This window comes from Thamnophis sirtalis, unplaced genomic scaffold (genome assembly GCF_051295495.1).
Source record: "Thamnophis sirtalis isolate CommonGarterSnake01/CBP01778 unplaced genomic scaffold, rThaSir2_p1.2 scaffold_1, whole genome shotgun sequence".
NCBI classification, from domain to species: Eukaryota; Metazoa; Chordata; class Lepidosauria; order Squamata; family Natricidae; genus Thamnophis; species Thamnophis sirtalis.
In genome coordinates this window covers 21,289,956-21,300,834 of record NW_028261381.1, presented here as the reverse complement: position 1 = coordinate 21,300,834, position 10,879 = coordinate 21,289,956, and positions in this window count along the sequence as shown.

The following is a 10,879-nucleotide window of genomic DNA, read 5'->3' as shown; positions in this document are numbered from 1 at the left end:
GATATCCTGATATAATCCACAGCTTTATGTTTTATGGGCTTAACTTCAAATGGCATCTGAATTATTTTGTGTCATTTTTCTTCCCTGAACTCACATGAAGTTGAAAGCAAGTTATGAACCTTCTGGAAATGGGAGAGAAACAGAACTATTCATACACAGAGATAAACACAATTAGTCTTGGTATAGAGATAACTTTATTTTCAAACTTTTCATTGGGAAATCTTGCAAATCAAGTCTGGCATTTTGGTAATTAAACTGATCAAGATAGTTGCACAAAGATTTTTATTTCTTTTGATTGAAGTCAAGTCGTGCCTGAAAGACCACATGTTTAGAATTGTGTTGCGTGATGTATGTTGAGATGGGAAAATCATAAACTAATTGGAAATAAATCTTGCCTTGGCTCTATTTTCTACTGGGTTTTTTTTCTGACTGTAGGGGGCCAAGAACACCACTGTTCAGGGGTTAAAACAAATTACTTGGCAAAAAGCCTCCTATTTCCCTAGCATTTACTTCTATATAAACAGGTGTGGGATTTGTGTCTAAGAAGGAAGAGAGATAGAATGCCATTTTTTTCAATGGCAAAATTCTTATTTTATTCAATTTCTATACATGTGCATAGCAATCTAATTGATTCTTGCTCCAGATTGTAATATTGTCTTATAATAAAAAATAATTTGTGGCTCAAAGTTTCTCCTGTTTAGATTTTAGTAATGTAGTAATGAACCATTTCCACATATAAAATCTGCTCTTGTCCCTGAACTATTGTGTTATCTGAAAGAATTACAGCATACTGGACTAGGATCTAAAATCTCAGCCTTTGTGAAAAAAACAGCAGAATTTTTCCCAAGGAACTACCAGGCTCTGTGGTTTCTAAGGAGAATAGGGAAGGACAGAGGAGGATATTTCCCTGTAACTTGACAAAACCATAGCAAAGCTGAAAATGCATTTCTTGAAGATGTGCCTCTTTTTAATTATTTGAAGCTTAAGGTCCAACTTTGGGGCCAGGTGTCTTTATTTAGCTATCTCGGGTCCTAAAGCTGAACCAAAAACAAAATGCGATGAGATTTTGAATTATAGCCTTTTTCAATTCTGTACTACAGCAACTTTCACCTCAGACTTACCGTTGTTTCACCTTAAAAGTTTATTATCGATTGCCCTCACCCTTGTTTTCTGCAGCATGTGGGGTGGGAAGAAGAGCAGTACTAAAGGTTACATCTGTAGTGTAGGAACTTCGCTGAAACCATTCTCTCTTTTGAAACCATTCTCTTCTCCCTTTAGGGCTGCACGCCCAAGCATACATTTCTCGGGAAATAAATCTCAATCAAATGCACTGGGCTGAATTACAAGGAAGTTTATGCGAATGCCTCTCCATAATCCCTAAACGGAGCGGGTATCTATTTTCTCTCTTTCTTTTTCAGCTACACCCCACTTCCCCCTCTTTGTACGCAAAACTGCCGACCTTCCTAAAACTGGAAATAGGTCTGTATCCCTCATCCGTCTAGCAATTTACTGGTAGTCAGTAGTCAGACAGCAATACGGTAGCGTGAAACAACAGCAATCCTAGCAGCAGAGCAATAATTTTGGGGAGGAACTTTGAGTGGATCGCGACCGCTTTGCTCCCTCAACGTCCTTTGTCCCTGTGGTCAAAAGAAAGCATGCATTGCTTGCCCTGCCTGCCTATCTCCTCCCTCATCCTTTTTCCTGCCCCCCCCCCCCCGCTTTCCTCCATTCTTCCCTTCTTCTCCATCGGCGGGTGGGCTTGTCGAGCTGGCCAGGGTTGGATAGATTACGCGGGATCTATTTTACTCGGTTGAAATCGCCAGCAACCTCCCCGCGGATTCCTATTTCCCCGCTGAGCTGCGACCCGCGGGGCTAAAAGGAAAAAAAAAAGGGGGGGGACAGTAGCGAGCGCCTTGGCGCGCCGAAGAACCCTGGAAGGGTGTTGTTTTTTCTTCCTCTTTCCTCCTAGCGCGAGGCTCCGTTCCAAAGGGCAGCGGCGCGGAGGAAGGGCTCGAGGCGCTCAGGGGATTCACCCTCCCACACTTGAGGAAAATTGCCGCCGGCGTCCTCTTCCCTCATTGGCTCGGAGCGGAGCCCGGTAGCTAAGCAACCTCGCGCGGAGAGGGCACTGCTAAGGCGGGGTCAACGGGGATCGCTGAGCCGAATGCTGCGCCAGGCTGCAGAGAGACGCGCCGGCAGCGCCTGACGCGCCTCGCCTCTGCCCTGTCTTTTCCCGCTTTCCCGCCTCTCCTTTCTCTCGCCTCTCGCGCTGCCGTCTGTGCGAACAAAGGGCCCCCCGGTAGCCATGTTTTTTTTTCCCTCGCAGCCTTCCTTCAAACGCCGAAGTCGCCCGTTTCTGCAAGGCGGCGCGGTTGGATTCTGGAGGCGGGCGGGGGGAGAGACGGGAGAGATCTTTCAGTATGGGAGGCGGCTCCTGTTCTTGGGGGTGGGGGTGGGGAGTCCGAAATGCTTCTTCCTTCCAGAAGAGGCTATAAATTACAGCCGCCACACTCTAACCAAGGGGCATCCCTCAGAATAAACTCCAGCAGGCTCACCCGGTGCATCTAAGGGATGGAGGATAGATAGCCTTGTAAGACTTAACACCTCTGAGAATAGGCCTTGTGGAGCAAAATTGGGAGTTGCTATGCTATTGTCTGCCATTGGAAGGGCATCAGTCATACATTTACTTGGGAGCTTTTCCTTCTAAGAGGACGAGTTCCTTCCCACAACAGTAGTGCAGTGTATGCTAGCTAAAGCAGTTCCCTTTGATTGAAATAGTAAGATGCAAAAGATCAGGCAAAAAATATTGTATCAGTGTGTTTTTTAAAAAAGAAGGGTAACTCAAAGCAAGTAGTGTAGTTCTGGTGGAAAAATGTCTTTTGTCTTGGATCCATTGCAGAGATTCAGATGAAATACTTGAATTTGAGATTAAATGCAAGTACTGAATTACAAGTGCAATATTAGATCTCCTAGTTTCAAGTGACTATTTCACTAAGGTGTTTTTGAGCAAAACACCTTAGTAAAATAGAATATAATGTATAATTATACATTATACATCTTTGTATAATTAAGCCAGTATTCAATCTTTTGCAGCTTTTCTGAAAAATGCTGAAAGATGTTAGAAATATTACACTGTCTAAATGAGGCAACGATTAGGACTAAAAATAAGGAATTACGTGCCTAATCTATACAGGGAGCCAACAATGGAATCTGAAGGAACCATAGCAAATACAATAAATACACTTATGTTCAAATGATAGTGAGTATATGGTGAAGTGGACTATGGTCCATAAAAATTATGTCGTATATTTGCTAGCCAGTGTGGTGCAATAAGACTTTGTTGCTTTAGGAAATCATGCCTTGTCTTGTTTCTGCAATAGGCAGAATTTGGATGCCAGCAGAATTTCTGCTATCAAACAAGGGCAGTTGCTGCTGGGGGAAATGTTAGAGAGCAGTGCTATAGAAAGGCAGAAGGAAGAGGAAAGCAGGAGATGCATCTGGAGATGAGGCAACCCCCCCCTCTAATTAGGGTCTTGTGCATTGTAAAGGACCGAGACAGACACAGAGAATTGTCTCCAAAATGAAGAGGAGGGGGAGATGGGAATGAGATGCAAGGTTGCCTTTTAAATTTGCAATTGGTACATCTGCCCACTCTAACTGGGCATTTTCCAGTGAAAATTTTGACCTGAGAGGTCTTTCCTGGTTGATATTTCCTTGACCATGTTACTGCTGTCACCCTCTCCCCAAACAAAGAAAAAGAAAAACATTTCTGAATGAGATTTGTTCTCTCCAACAGCCAAAATAGAAATGGCCATGGAGGAACCATAGCCCGTTTTAAAATTGGAAGGGCAGTCCTGTAGTTGGCCAACTGGACGCAGCAGGTCAAGAACGCTCTAAAGATGACTTTTATATGACATTGAATGTTTGCATAAATTTGTCATTTAAAAAAAAAAGGAGAAATTATTTTCCTACCTGCTTACCTTGAACAATCTTCAACCTGCCTAACAATAGTATAGTCCCAGGATGGGAACTCTATTGTAAAGGATGTTTCCTCAAATAATCAGCAGGTTATCTCAGAGCTAGGGCAAGGAGGCCTCAAGGCCACATGGATAAACAGAGATGGAAGAGCAAGATTTCACAGAAGTACTGTTGTATGTATGCATCATATTTATGTAGCTGCCCATATCACATATAGAATGACGGGGGGAAAGTGGGTGTTCAAGCCCTAGAGAAGATTAAGGGGAGATTCGCAGACAGTCTTTCAAAACTTGAAAAAGTAACCTGCAGATGATGGAAAAAACCTTTCTCCATTGCTTCAGAGAGACTACAGCTGTTGTGTGGAAATGGCAGAGAAGCCGATGTCAGTTTAACAATAGAAGAAACTCTCTGAAAGCACAAATTATTTAACAGCAGAAAGGACTGATTTATAAGGTAGCAAAGACTCTACTGCTGAAAGTATTTAAGCGCAGACTGGACAAACAGCCGTCAAGTATGTTTAATTGAATTCTATACTGCTGATCCTAACTGGCAGGAAATAAAATAGGTGACCCTCACCCATTTCTAATTCTATGGTTCTAACTAATCATTGGAATAGTTAATTGCAATTTAAAAATACACTTCTACCCTGTATTAGTAACCAAGTTCTGTTAGAATAATTTAGATTATTCCTGTGCTAATAGACTCATAGGATTGGAAATAACATCAAAGGACATCTAGTCTAGTCAATCCTGTACAGAACATGATTCTAGGCAGAAACTCTTAATTAAAGAAATTCCAGTTTCTTTCTAATCATTCTGTTCAACTGCCAAACAGCTTCTATTAAGTTCTAGTTAATGTTTAATTTTACTGAAATTTGTACTCATTGGCTCAAGTTCTATTATCTGGAGCTCCAGAAAGCACATTTGTTCCATCAGCTATATGGCAGCCCTTCAGCACTAGTAATTTTCATTACTATATTTCAGACTCTTAGTTGTGATTTAGCTTGTAGTAAAACTAAACAAACCTAACTCTAGCAGTATTCCCTCAGGACTTTGTTTTTAAGGTTTTGACCAACTTTGTTGCTGTTATTGGTACATACTTAATTTTATGGAAATTCTTATTAAATGGTAAGCAGTCTGGATGAAGTTTTCTCAAAATCAAATAGACCAGTTCATTTACTTGTAGTGCCTGTAGCATACAGTACTTCTGTTGACTACATTAGCCCTAAATACAGAACTTTGGATTTTTCTATGTTTGGAAACTTTAGTTTATATTTTGTCAAAATCATCCTGAACTTTCTTTTTGTCTCCAGGGCAGGAGTGAATAAACTTTTTTGGGGGCAAGGAATTATATTTTTGGAGCAAGAAATTAAATAAACTTTTTGGAGCAAGGAATTAAATTTCTACCCTCTTCTTTATTCTGCTTCTACCCATTTTTGAGTGTATTCTCTAGCATGATTCCAAAACTCAAGAATGTTTCAAGAATGTTTCTTGACTTTGAGAAGCATGCTTGAAGATACACTCAAAAAGTGGGTAGAAGCAGAATAAAGAAGAGGGTAGAAATTTAATTCCTTCTATCACATGAAAAGTGTTTAGCAGCAGTTTTTGGAGGTTCTCAGGGGAACACATGCCAGGGTCTGGAGCAGGATGGCTCTCTGCAAATGTATCACACACAAATAGATAGATATGATTGTCCCTATTTAGTCCAAATCATTTAGAAAGATCAATTTTTAAAGCATTTATTGCAATGATATGATTTTAGGAAAATTACTTATCAGAAATATAAACATAATTATATAAACCATAAATTTATTAAAACAACATTGGGCAAGATACTCCAGGAAACTTTTTATTCTTGGTGAAACACTATATTTTGATTGGGCTTAGGTAGGTATTAATGCAAGTATGTTATTCTGTTTATTGATTTTGTTCAATACAAATGTCCATTGATATTTGCATTCCATTGTTATTATTACTGTATTATCCAAATAATGATTCAATAATTGCATTATTTGAATAACATTTTGAGACATTGTAATATTTAATCTAACCTTCCCTTTTTAGATAATTTAAGATCACAATTTTCATAATTCCCAGCCACCATAGCACAACAAGAGGCCATATCCATAATGAAGGAACTAATCTTTCTGACTTAAAAAAAGTTATCTCATTGAAAGCAGTAGGATACAAATATCATAATAAAACAGCTATTTTAAATGCAAATCTATATAGCTAAAATGTGATGGGAACATTAACTTATTTTCTTGAGAATACTGTTCCACAGGTTGGAGCTATCTTGGAAAAATTCTGGCTATGAGTTCTTGCAGAGAAGTGAGTGTTCCCACCAGGAGCAAGTGCACCAGATGGCTCCTTCAGTATGGAGGAGGAGGTCCTTAAGATACCTAGGAGCCAAGCCACATAGGGCTTTGTAGATGTAAACTAACACTTTTAATTGTACTGAGAAATCTGCTGAAACCCACAGCAGTCTCCATAATACATAGAGTATAATATGTCCCTAACAGCTCTTACCCACCAATTATAGTTTCTGAGTAGACTTCAAAGTCTATGTAAAATGAATTGCAGTGGCAATGATAGTGTGCTGTTACCAGGATTTCCTGCTTTAAACGATGCAACTGCAACTGATGTATCAACCAAAATTGGCAAAAGCCCACCCAGCCAAAACTTTCACCTGGAAATCTACAATATCAGCAAGATCAGGAGGACACCTAAATGGTAGATATTTTTTTTCTGAGGAATTACCACCCCACTCAAGAGTTAAGACCAGAGCAACAACACAACATGATGATTTCTGCTGTGGAGCAGCATCAGTTCCATCTTATTAGGGTTCAGCTTCAACCTGTTCCATCCCATTCTGGCCTTACAGTATCCAAAGAAAGGGTCAAGATGTCGAAGAATTGCACAAGAGGGCTTGAATGGGATGAGACCTGCCACTGATTGGTACTGTCAATTTAGAAAGAGTGAAATTAGTATAAAGCATTACCCCAACCACAGACCCTCACAGGTAATCTAGGGGAGAAAATACCATAGCCATTGATACTGGACACAAATCAGAGGTCAAATGGGATTAAGAAGGCTGCTCTGTGTGATCCTCCCATTCAATCCTAAACAAGGTTGTTTGCCAGAGCAACCATGCTGTTTATGTTCTACATACACATTCAGCCCTGCAGAATGAATACACATTCTTAAACATGAGAAAATTCACTATTGAACTCTTCATCTATGACGTGGCCCTTAGTGCTAAGATCACCAGATGAGAATGTATCATTACATGGAATGTACCATTAAAATGAATAGGTTGACCAAAGTAATTTCTCATTTTTTTAATTTTACTGACTTCAAGTACTGCACTGAGCACACAAAGCTATCTTCTTTTATATTTAGTTGAAAGAACTGAAATCAAGGTCAATTGAGGACATTTTCACCAAGATCAGTCAAATATGAAAACAAGCACCATCAAATTCTATGAATTTCTTCACAGTGAAGGTGCATAGAATAGGACTGATGTTCATTTCTGTCTAAATCAGATGCAATGGTTTTAAATGACATTGGGAAATGTGTCCTGGTCCCAACATATTAAATCCTCATTGATTTCAATGTGGGTTATTTCCAGACATCTGCAAAAGGCAAACTTGCAAGAGAGCAGTGAGCCCTTAATTTTTTCTGTTTGATCTGTTTGCTATCCTTATGTTGGGCAGTCCTGTACTTCAGTAATGGAGAAAGGCCTTGGGTATCCCTGTCAGAGTAGATTAACTCTTCTATTAGGATCAATAAAAATGATTTTTAAAAGTGTGCTTTCTGGATTTCTTTAGCAAGGTTTATGTATTGTTTCATTTTACAACATTAGAAGAACTCAAGTATCTGTTTTGATCCTTCCTCACAGTTGAGTTGTTTCTCACCCATCCCTGAGTTAGGGGAAACTATGTTGGCCTGGAATTGGCTGATCCTATTGCCAATTCCAATACTGCCTCTGATGCCTGTTTCTGGTGATGAGCTGAAGGCAACATTTGGGGTCATACAGGGAAAAAAAAGATATTTCCAGGCCAAATTTGTGCCTTAAGGGCATCTGGGAAAAGATTTTTTGTGTCATTTGATAAATAGAAACGTTTAAGGCACTTATAGTATTTTTCTGATTTCTTCATGGACCTGCATGACTATCTCTTTAAAATTACCAGTTGGATGACCCTTTGAGTCCAGTTTCTCCAACTTGTTACCTTTCAGGCATTTAGGAAAGCATCCAACTTCAATGGCCATCATAAACATGGGGGCACTGGGAATGATGAGGGCTAGAGTCCAAACATTTCTGTGAATATCTTAATAGTAAGCCTGATTGTGAATGTGTGTGTTCGTGTATGTGTGCGTGCACACAAACATTGTCTTTGAGTCAGTATTGATCCTGCTGACTGCCTTGACAAGTCCTTGCAATTTTCTTGACAACATTTTGGAGGTGATTTTGCCCTTGCCTTCTTCTGACTCAAGGGCTGAGAGAGAGTGGCTGACCTGGCTTCGTGCCTTAAATGAGACTAGAACTCACAGCATCCCGACTTCTAGCTTGCTGCCTTATCCACTATATACATACTGTCCCTCGAAGCCCACCTTAAAGTAATGTAACTTTATGATGAATAATGGTAAAAGTTTCCTACAGCCAAGCTTGACTCCTGGTGCTTTAACAGATATCTCCAGGCAGTTTTCCAGACAGCAAAACAGGAATGGTTTCTCACTTCTGTTCTGTCAGATTTTTGTTTTTGTTTACTTACCCATCTAGTCTACATTCCTGGGATTCTCTTCTCTCATCTGCTTACTTAAACAACCTTGACTCTACTTAAATTTTGAACCGGAATGAGATCATTCTAGTCCTGTCACCTTCTGAGATTTTGAAATACCCATTAGCTGCAGAACACACCAAGGCTAACATTTGATTCTATACAGTATCCGGGTTAGGCAAATCTGTATGGCTTCAGCTTGAAGCAAAACAGCAGTAAAGATGGGATTTAGAATGTCTGCTCTTTGGAGCATCTGGCCACGCTCGCATATTGGCTGGCCTACACACTGCCTTGGTTTCTGCTTTGCATATAGTTTGTCCCCGAAAGAAAGCTGGAGCTCAGGGGTGAACTTCCGACTCCGCAGTCTGCTCCCACTTCGGACAGCCGGGCCAGGCAGTAACCATTCTGGAGAACAGCGCCACCAACAGGCCCAAGAGCGAAAAGAAACCGCGACCGCGAGCAGGCGAGCCACCTGGCTCCTCCTCTCGTCCCCGACCGGCTGAGTTTAGCCAGAGAGGGGACGCTTTGTGAGGCTTGCGTGGAAGACCCGCCCCGGCCCCGCATGCAATCAAAGCCACAATTTTGAAAAAGACGCGGGATCCGGTGCGGGGTTCCTAAGGAGTGCCAAAGGAAGCGACTCCCCCAGGGAGTAGCACGTTTTCCCTTTACAACCGAGCAGTTGCTTTCACTGGGAGCTCGCTGGGAGCGCATTGCTGAGAGCAAGAGCAAACGGGGGGGGAGGGGGGGCTGTTTTACTGAGGGCTCATTAATCACGCCGCGTGTGCATTCTCCGCTCGACAGCCGCCCCTCCTCTGTCCGCTCCAGTCCGGGACCAGCTGGGACCCGTCCAGAAAGCACCGGTCCAGGGCTGGGCGGAAGCCAACACGTCCCCTAAGCCTCCTCCACTAACTTTCGAATAGCCCTCAGAGGAAAGTACACGGGAGAACTACAGAGAAAGAAATTTGCTGCGTTAACATCCATCCTCTGCTGGCTTATATTCTACATCTGGCTACCTCCGCTACTTGTAAGTAGCAGCTCTTAGGGAGTTTACAGAAACTGCGGATTGCATAGCGAGAGACTAGTACGAGTCACCAGATCTCAAGCATCTTTCTTTCTTTCTTTCTTTCTTTCTTTCTTTCTTTCTTTCTTTCTTTCTTTCTTTCTTTCTTTCTTTCTTTCTTTCTTTCTTTCCTTCCTTCCTTCCTTCCTTTCTTTCTACACAGCCTGTGCATTTAATAAGAGGATGTAGAAGCCGTGGTGCCCATCAGATGCTCGAATAACAACTTCTAACTTGGAATAGACCAGTTCTGTGGCAGCATGGGCTGATGGAAATTATAGTCTTGAAGATCTGAAGGCACTAAATTGCCTTTATGTGCACGTACATTTTATTCTATACAAAATGCAGATATTTTTTTCCAGAATATCTTTGGATAGGTCTGCTTCCCAAACCAGCATTTATCTTCAGCCTCTCCATTCCAAAGAGCAGAGGAAGAACTGGGTGGACTACCTCCCCCACCTCCCCAAATACAGTGTTGTCTCAAATATAAAGCAAGAAAGTTGCAATAGCTCCTTCACCCACAGCAGGTGCTAGAGAGTTAATCTTTTTTGCCGCCTCCTTCTCAGCTTTGGAAATTATTTCTTCTTTCACAAGATACTCCAGCTTTCAGATGAGTCTGCCTCTTCCAGGGGATGGAAGTTTTGAAATATATCTGTATAAAAATCATTTCTAGCTTCAGCAAATTCCAAGGAGATAACATGTTTGGAGACATAACAAAAGAGACACCTTTCATATCACAGATTTTTTATGGTCAAAATTAAATCTAGGTACACCCTACTTACCAAGAACTACAGCCTACCTCTTGGTAAGCTAGAGAAATGGGGGATAGATAGCATCACAATCAGATGGATTTGTAACTGGCTGACAAATCACACTCAAGGTGTAGTCCTCAACAGAACTGCATCTACATGGAGGAAGCAAGTAGTGAGTACTTCAAGGTTCTGTTCTAGACCCAACATATTCAACATCTTCATAAACTATTTAGATGAGAGAGCAGAAGGGAACCCATCAAATTTGCAGATGACACCAAGCTGGCAGGAATAGCCAATATCCCAGAAGATAGG